Source organism: Anopheles moucheti (genome assembly GCF_943734755.1).
Source record: "Anopheles moucheti chromosome X unlocalized genomic scaffold, idAnoMoucSN_F20_07 X_unloc_32, whole genome shotgun sequence".
Classification (NCBI taxonomy): Eukaryota; Metazoa; Arthropoda; class Insecta; order Diptera; family Culicidae; genus Anopheles; species Anopheles moucheti.
In genome coordinates this window covers 57,501-67,500 of record NW_026453540.1, presented here as the reverse complement: position 1 = coordinate 67,500, position 10,000 = coordinate 57,501, and positions in this window count along the sequence as shown.

Here is a 10,000-nt window from a genome sequence, read left to right as displayed (position 1 = left end):
GCGGCTTCGGGAGTCACCGCCGGGGCGAGCAGGACTAAGTCGTCGGCATAGCCGACTAACTCCGTCCCCGGTGGCAGTGGCACTCCCAGGACCCCGTCGTAAAGCACGTTCCACAGGGTGGGGCCCAGGATGGACCCCTGTGGAACTCCCGCGCTGATGTGCCGCTCGACAGGGCCCTCGCTGGTCTCGATGATCAGCCGCCGGTCCCCGAAGTAACTCCTCAGCATCCTCCTGAGTGCGGATGGCACGCCTTTCTCCTGCAACGCGTTGGCGATGGACTGCCAGGACGCGGTGTTGAACGCGTTGCGGACGTCTAAAGCGACCACCATCAGGCAGCGGTTGTCCCGCTGGTTTGTCCGGCGAAAGGACATGGCCGTCCTACCAGCCTCAACAACCCGCTGGATCGCACTGATGGTGGATCGCCCTTTCCGGAAGCCGTACTGCCGCTCCGACAGCCGTGGAGCTTCAGGATCCTCGAGGTGGACGTTGAGCCGGGACAGGATCAGGCGCTCCAACACCTTGCCGAGTGCGTCAAGCATGCACAACGGCCGGTACGAGGAGCTTTCCCCGGGAGGTTTGCCTGGCTTGGGCAGCAACACCAGGCGCTGTCGCTTCCACGGCGCAGGAAACGTGCCACTGTCCAGGCAGTCCTGGTACAAGCGGCGAAAAACCTCCGGGTACTCCCTGATCGCTGTCCTGACGGCTGCATTGGGGATCCCGTCCAAACCCGGCGCCTTCCGGTTGGCCATGCTCCCCACGATGTCCAGCAGCTCGCTCGTGGTGACAGGCGTCAGCGACTGCCCGTCCGCGGAGTCCTCCTCTGCCGGCCAGTCGACAGGCGGATGAGTCGGGAACAGGTCCCCGGAGATGCGCTGCAGCTCCTCCCTGTCTGTCTCCGGTGGCACGTAGCTGCCACGAAGCCGCGACATGACAGCACGGTAACCTGCCCCGAACTCATTGTCCTCCGCGAGTCGGATGAGGTTATCAAACTCTGCCCGTTTGCTGGCCCGGATCGCCTTCTCCATCGCCCGCCTCGCAGTTCGGTGGTGCGCTGCTGCAAGGCTGCGCTCTTGCAGGTCGACCGTGGCGACCATCCGGTCGCGAGCGGCTGCACACTCCTCACGGAGGCGCGTGAGCTCCGGTGTCCACCAAAAGAGGGCTCGATGGGGGTCACGATGCGACGTGGTGACCCGCGCCATCGTTTCGTCGCATGCCTCGAAGATGGCATCGACCATACCCTCCTGGCTGACCGCTCGCTCCTCGAAGCTCGCCGCTCGCAGTGCCACCCGGAACGCCTCGGCCGAGAACTGCGAGGCCTTCCATCTCCTGCCCTGGCGATGGGAGATGGGCTGATGGTTGCTCCGCTGGTGTCGATGTTGCTGCTGCTGCTGCCGCCGATGATGGTGGTGCTGCTGCTGCTGCTGTCGCTGCTGATGCCGCTCGGTGTGGTGCTGGAGCGAGGAGGACGGCCCGACGGTGAAGAGGATGTACCGGTGGTCGGACGCCGTGTAAAACCGCGCCAACGAGTCGGGAGCCACTGCCCAGGTGTCGGGTCGAGCGATAGACTCGCTCGCGAACGACACATCGACAACACTGGGAGTGGCAACGCCGTTCCCGACGAACGTTGGGGTTGTACCTCGGTTGAGAATCCTCAACCCGAGCTGCTGGATGGTGGACAGCAGCTCCTCGCCCCGCACTGTGTTGCGTTCGCTTCCCCACTCCTCGTGCCCGGCGTTAAAATCGCCTGCTACGACGACGTGAGGGTGGGGAAGCGCCTCCAGCTCCAGAGCCTCCAGGAAGTGCTCGAACTCGCCGATGGTGAGGCGGGGGGGAGCATAGCAGCTAACAAACACAATGCCGCCGATCTGGGCGGCTACCAATCCAGGCGTTGGGCTGCGCCACACACGCTGGATGGGGTGCGCTCCGGTAGCCACCACGGCTACTCCCCCCGACGAGTCGACTGACCACGTTCCGTTGTTCTCTGGAGGCCGGTACACCTCCGAGAGCAGCAACACGTCGATCCGCTCCGTCCGAGCGGATTGCAGGACGAAGTCCTGGGCAGTGCGTCCACCGCCCAGGTTAGCCTGCAACACACGCAGCTGCTGCTTCACTCGCATGATGCTGGCGGCTGTCCACAACTTGCGTGGCCGATGCTGTGCGGGCCACCACACTTGAGGCACTTAGCCTCCGAGGAGCAATCCTTCGCCAGATGACCAGCGGTGCCACAGCGGAAGCACTTCCCACTGTGATCCGTCTCGCTCCGACAGTCGCGCACGATGTGGCCGATGTCGAAGCAGCGCAAGCAACGGCGCTGGCTGACAGGGCGACGGGGGACTTCACGTGCCGTGCTGATGCACTGGCACAGTGGCAGCCTCACCTCGTGTAAAAGCTGCGCTTTCACTAGCGGGAGGCGGACACGAGCGCGTTTCGTCCCGTCGCTCAGCTCCCAGACGTCGACGAAGGTGATGCCCGGTGCCACCCCGAGTTTGGCCCGGATCGCTTCCTTCACGTCGTCGACGGTGGCCAGCGAATCGACGTGGGTAACCAGGACCTCTCCCATGTCTGTGAGTACTCGAGCTACTCCCATGTCTCCAAGGACGCCCTGAATCTTAGAAGCAAGCGCCTCGCTGTCGGCGGTCCGTTTGATGGGGACGCGAAGGTGGCCTTGAGCCGTACGTCGACCCATCCCAATGTCCGTGCGGACCTCCTCCAGTTCCGAATCCGTTCGCAGCTTCAGGTATACCTGCGTCCAGGTTACTCCCTCAGCCGGTGCGACTTCAATAGTGTCCGGACGCACACTGCGTCGCGTCGGACGACGATGTAGCTGCTGCTGTTGTTGTTGTCGCGGCTGCTGCTGATGATGTGGCTGCTGCTGGTTGCGGTTATGCAACAGCTGGCCCTTCAGCTGCCACTGCTGCTGCTGACGCTGCTGCTGCGGTTGGCGCATTTGCGGAGGGCGATAAGACCCCCCCTGCTGCGTTTGTTGCCGCTGCTGCTGCTGTTGCTGCTGTTGCTGCCGCTGCTGCTGCTCCTGCCGTTGCTGCTGGGCCGGCTGCTGGCGTGCCGGCTTACGGCGCACCACCTCGGCCCAGGAGCCGCCTTCCTGGTCCGGAGACGGCAACACCGTAGCCGTCACCGCACCCACTGCCTGCTTCTGCCGCTGCTGTTGCTGCTGCTGCTGCTGCTGCTGTTGCTGCTGTACAGACACTAGCTGTGCCAGCAGACCATTCGACGCCTCGCGTTCCCTGCGGTTCTCCTCCCGCAGGTACTGCACCTCCTGGCGATGGCTCTCCTGCATCGCCGCGAGGTCTTTGCGGAACTGCTCCGCCTGTTCCGTCAATTGTGCGCGGAGGAGGGCCAGCTGGTCCTCCAAGCGCTCAATAAGCCTCTCCATCTGCACTGTCGACGCTGTTGCTGTGGCCGTGCCAACTCCACTCATGCGAGCAGCACCTCTCGTGGCTGTGGTCTGCCTTTCCATGACTTTGCTCAGCACTACGACTGGCTTCGAGCCCACCGGTGCTCGGCTGTCCGTCGATGCTGCCCTTGACCGCAAATTCGATGCCATGGTTGAGTTTGGTGTTCCCCCAGGATGGGGGTAGGGGTGGGTGGAAAGTGGGCGGAGTGTGACGACTCGACGCCCCTCCTTCAGACCTTTCCAACGATACCCCTCACTGGTGTCCTACTGCAAAAACCAGCTCACAAAAGTGGTTTTTCCTTCCGGGGTGGAAGGGGGTGAGTAGCGGGTCAGCGGGGTGGACACCATCGGACGCCCAATCCGACGACCTTTCTCCCGATACCCCGCACGTGTCTCTAGCACAAAGGACGCTCGAGTTATTGCAGATTGAAAGTCCGATAACTCGGTTTTGGAGTTCGATAACTTTTATCAAACTACTTATCGAACTTTTCGAAACGCTATAACTCCACGAAGTTACGACACATTCACACGTCCGAGGTCTCTATCGACGGGAATTTTTATCGTCCGTCGAATCGCGTTTGTACTAAAACCCGGTTTAGTACAAAAATTTTGCACAATGTACTAAAACCACTGCCACTTCCGGTATGACACACGCACACGCACAAATTTGGTGTCTGTGGATGCGTCTTGCAAAGACGCGTCCGTTGACGTATCGCTCGAGAGAATCCAGTCACTATTCTATTTTTAAACGCGGAAAAACTGGTGCACGAAAAAGTCCCCCCCCTTTGCAGGTAGGGGGGTGAAACTTGGGTGGAGGGTGCACAACCAAAATCGAAGGTCGGCTACGTGAAATCAAAACCCTAGCTCAAACGGTTCGCCCGTTATTCGCGATTTCCTGATCTCAGCCTTCTTACACACACAAGGTGCCCCCACATAGAGCCACGCGCGTGCGTAATGTTGCCTCCACACGCCGATGAAAATGGCACTAGATCTCCGATTTTGCACGCTTATAACTCCGCGAGTATTTGTTGCACAGAAACGGTAGACCACTCTATCGAATCGCACAGTTCTCAATTAAAGTTCTGCAGTACTTTTAACGCGATTCACGCACTTCTGGGGGGGCAAAAGAGCCGTACACTGCAAAAGCGCCAGTAGTTTTTTTAGTTTTTTCACTGCTACTTCCGGTGTAGCTCACGCACACGCACAAATTTGGTGTCTGTGGATGCGTCTCGCGAAGACGCGTCCGTTGACATATCGCTCGAGAAAATCCAGTCACTATTCGATTTTTAAACGCGGAAAAACTGGTGCACGAAAAAGTCCCCCCCCTTTGCAGGTAGGGGGGTGAAACTTGGGTGGGGGGTGCACAACCAAAATCGAAGGTCGGCTACGTGAAATCAAAACCCTAGCTCAAACGGTTCGCCCGTTATTCGCGATTTCCTGATCTCAGCCTTCTTACACACACAAGGTGCCCCCACATAGAGCCACGCGCGTGCGAAATGTTGTGCCGTACCGCCACGTGCCGATGAAAATGACACTAGACCTCCGATTTTGCACGCTTATAACTCCGCGAGTATTTGTCGCACAGAAACGGTAGACCACTCTATCGAATCGCGCAGTTCTCAGTTGAAGTTCTGCAATACTTTTAACGCGATTCACGCACTTCTGGGGGGGCAAAAGAGCCGTACACTGCAAAAGCGCCAGTAGTTTTTTTAGTTTTTCCACTGCTACTTCCGGTGTAGCTCACGCACACGCACAAATTTGGTGTCTGTGGATACGTCTCGCGAAGACGCGTCCGTTGACGTATCGTTCGAAAGAATCCAGTCACTATTCGATTTTTAAACGCGGAAAAACTGGTGCACGAAAAAGTCCCCCCCCTTTGCAGGTAGGGGGGTGAAACTTGGGTGGAGGGTGCACAACCAAAATCGAAGGTCGGCTACGTGAAATCAAAACCCTAGCTCAAACGGTTCGCCCGTTATTCGCGATTTCCTGATCTCAGCCTTCTTACACACACAAGGTGCCCCCACATAGAGCCACGCGCGTGCGTAATGTTGCCTCCACGCGCCGATGAAAATGGCACTGGTCCTCCGATTTTGCACGCTTATAACTCCGCGAGTATTTGTTGCACAGAAACGGTAGACCACTCTATCGAATCGCACAGTTCTCAATTAAAGTTCTGCAATACTTTTAACGCGATTCACGCACTTCTAGGGGGGCAAAAGAGCCGTACACTGCAAAAGCGCCAGTAGTTTTTTTAGTTTTTTCACTGCTACTTCCGGTGTAGCTCACGCACACGCACAAATTTGGTGTCTGTGGATGCGTCTCGCGAAGACGCGTCCGTTGACGTATCGCTCGAGAAAATCCAGTCACTATTCGATTTTGAAACGCGGAAAAACTGGTGCACGAAAAAGTCCCCCCCCTTTGCAGGTAGGGGGGTGAAACTTGGGTGGAGGGTGCACAACCAAAATCGAAGGTCGGCTACGTGAAATCAAAACCCTAGCTCAAACGGTTCGCCCGTTATTCGCGATTTCCTGATCTCAGCCTTCTTACACACACAAGGTGCCCCCACATAGAGCCACGCGCGTGCGAAATGTTGTGCCGTACCGCCACGTGCCGATGAAAATGACACTAGACCTCCGATTTTGCACGCTTATAACTCCGCGAGTATTTGTCGCACAGAAACGGTAGACCACTCTATCGAATCGCGCAGTTCTCAGTTAAAGTTCTGCAGTACTTTTAACGCGATTCACGCACTTCTGGGGGGGCAAAAGAGCCGTACACTGCAAAAGCGCCAGTAGTTTTTTTAGTTTTTTCACTGCTACTTCCGGTGTAGCTCACGCACACGCACAAATTTGGTGTCTGTGGATGCGTCTCGCGAAGACGCGTGCGTTGACATATCGCTCGAGAAAATCCAGTCACTATTCGATTTTTAAACGCGGAAAAACTGGTGCACGAAAAAGTCCCCCCCCTTTGCTGGTAGGGGGGTGAAACTTGGGTGGAGGGTGCACAACCAAAATCGAAGGTCGGCTACGTGAAATCAAAACCCTAGCTCAAACGGTTCGCCCGTTATTCGCGATTTCCTGATCTCAGCCTTCTTACACACACAAGGTGCCCCCACATAGAGCCACGCGCGTGCGAAATGTTGTGCCGTACCGCCACGTGCCGATGAAAATGACACTAGACCTCCGATTTTGCACGCTTATAACTCCGCGAGTATTTGTCGCACAGAAACAGTAGACCACTCTATCGAATCGCGCAGTTCTCAGTTGAAGTTCTGCAATACTTTTAACGCGATTCACGCACTTCTGGGGGGGCAAAAGAGCCGTACACTGCAAAAGCGCCAGTAGTTTTTTTAGTTTTTTCACTGCTACTTCCGGTATGACACACGCACACGCACAAATTTGGTGTCTGTGGATGCGTCTCGCGAAGACGCGTCCGTTGACGTATCGTTCGAAGCAATCCAAGCACTGACCACCTTAAAATAGCCGAAAAACTGGTGCACGAAAAAGTCCCCCCCCTTTGTAGGTAGGGGGGTGAAACTTGGGTGGAAGGTCCGCAACCAGAATCGGGGGTCGGCTACGTGAAATCAATGTCCTAGCTGGCCGTCCGGGGTCAATATCACACTTTATTCGCTTTACACCTTACACACACACACAATGCTTAGCGGGAGCAGCACTGAAGCACGTCCGTTCGCCTCGAAGTGTGGATCGCAACTACAGGGATAACTGGCTTGTGGCCGCCAAGCGTTCATAGCGACGTGGCTTTTTGATCCTTCGATGTCGGCTCTTCCTATCATTGTGAAGCAAAATTCACCAAGCGTAGGATTGTTCACCCTTTCAAGGGAACGTGAGCTGGGTTTAGACCGTCGTGAGACAGGTTAGTTTTACCCTACTGGTGTGTGCTGTTTGCCGCTATCTTAACGGAATTCCTGTGCAGTACGAGAGGAACCACAGGTACGGACCACTGGCTCAATACTAGTTCGACCGGACTTTGGTATGACGCTACGTCCGCTGGATTATGCCTGAACGCCTCTAAGGTCGTATCCAATCCGAGCTGATAGCGCTTCTCAAACCCATTAGGTGATCGGAAGCTAGCGGGCTTAACAACCCTCCGAGATCCGTCGGTGCTGCCCCGCGCACACTGACGTCTCATCCCCGCTATAGCACTAGACTGAGCCGCAACGGGCGGGAGCACGCTGCACGTGGAAGTACCTTACCACAGGGAACCCTGGTGGCTGTGTTTCCGTCGACCGTGGATACAACTAGTTTCGACACCTTCGACCGCCCGCAAACGACGGGACTACAGGCTGGGAGCTGCGAGTTGTAGAGATGCGTTCGCATCGATCCTCTCAGGCGACCCATGCTTGCTGGTGCTCGCGTTCACTTTGGGAATGGAGTGTTCGCGAGAGTGATTGTTGTGTTGTGTGTGTACAGTTGGTGCTTGCGTGCACTCCCATAGTGGAGTGTTCGCGAGCTTAAAACGCTAAGTCCCGATTAATACTCTCCTCGCAACATTATGTGCGTGGCTCCACGCCAAGTGGGATTAGCGGTGCGAAACGCGATTGGTAAAGTCGATGGTGATGTGCGTACCAACAGGCGATTTGTTAAGTCAAATGCGATCTGTGGTGCAACAGGCAATGTGTGTTTATTATCAGGTGTTGTTGGAAGTCAATACGATTTGACTTTCAAAAATTTTTCTAAGTCCCGATTTTTTTTCTCGTCGAGTAACTACAATGCACTATTTCTATCGCAGCGGACTTGCGGTTCATGGCCTTAATGATCGCGAACGAACACGTATTCGCAAAAAAATTTTTGTATGAAAAAGTCACCACTTGGGTACCTCCATACAAAAGTACCAAGTTCGGGTCGAGTGGTCGATGGACGTCGAAGGTGAAAATTTTTCATCATCGAAAATTTTTTCCAAAGTTGAAGCAAATGGGCCCTAGAGTATGAAAAGTGAAACCACGGATCGATATGAGAAATAAAAATTTTTGTATGAAAAAGTCACTACTCGGGTACCTCCATACAAAAGTACCAAGTTCGGGTCGAGTGGTCGATGGACGTCGAAGGTGAAAATTTTTCATCATCGAAAATTTTTTCCAAAGTTGAAGCAATTGGGCCCTAGAGTATGAAAAGTGAAACCACGGATCGATATGAGAAATAAAAATTTTTGTATGAAAAAGTCACTACTCGGGTACCTCCATACAAAAGTACCAAGTTCGGGTCGAGTGGTCGATGGACGTCGAAGGCGAAAATTTTTCATCATCGAAAATTTTTTCCAAAGTTGAAGCAAATGGGCCCTAGAGTATGAAAAGTGAAACCACGGATCGATTTGAGAAATAAAAATTTTTGTATGAGAAAGTCACCACTTGGGTACCTCCATACAAAAGTACCAAGTTCGGGTCGAGTGGTCGATGGACGTCGAAGGTGAAAATTTTTCATCATCGAAAATTTTTTCCAAAGTTGAAGCAAATGGGCCCTAGAGTATGAAAAGTGAAACCACGGATCGATTTGAGAAATTAAAATTTTTTGTATGGGAGGGCCCCTGCTAGAACATTTTTCCCAAGTGCGACCATTTTACCCAGTGAGTCAAAAAAAAATTTTTTTCACGGTGACTCAAAACTTCAATATTAGACTTCCCTGAGTATGAAAAGTGAAACGAAAATCATTTTTGAAAAGAAAAAAATTTTGTATGGGAGGGCCCCTGCTAGAACATTTTTACCAAGTGCGACCATTTTACCCGGTGAGTCAAAAAAAAATTTTTGTATGGGAGGGCCCCTGCTAGAACATTTTTCCCAAGTGCGTCGATTTTGGGTCGCCGACACAAGCTCGGGTCAAAAAAATTTTTTTTTCACGGTGACTCAAAACATCAATTTTAGACTCCCCTGAGTATGAAAAGTGAAACGAAAATCATTTTTGAGAAGAAAAAATTTTTGTATGGGAGGGCCCCTGCTAGAACATTTTTCCCAAGTGCGTCGATTTTGGGTCGCCGACACAAGCTCGGGTCAAAAAAATTTTTTTTTCACGGTGACTCAAAACATCAATTTTAGACTCCCCTGAGTATGAAAAGTGAAACGAAAATCATTTTTGAGAAGAAAAAATTTTTGTATGGGAGGGCCCCTGCTAGAACATTTTTCCCAAGTGAGTCGATTTTTGGGTCGCGACACAAGCTCGGGTCAAAAAAAATTTTTTTTTCATGGTGACTCAAAACATCAATTTTAGACTCCCCTGAGTATGAAAAGTGAAACGAAAATCATTTTTGAGAAGAAAAAATTTTTGTATGGGAGGGCCCCTGCTAGAACATATTTCCCAAGTGCGTCGATTTTGGGTCGCCGACACAAGCTCGGGTCAAAAAAATTTTTTTTTCACGGTGACTCAAAACATCAATTTTAGACTCCCCTGAGTATGAAAAGTGAAACGAAAATCATTTTTGAGAAGAAAAAATTTTTGTATGGGAGGGCCCCTGCTAGAACATTTTTCCCAAGTGCGTCGATTTTGGGTCGCCGACACAAGCTCGGGTCAAAAAAATTTTTTTTTCACGGTGACTCAAAACATCAATTTTAGACTCCCCTGAGTATGAAAAGTGAAA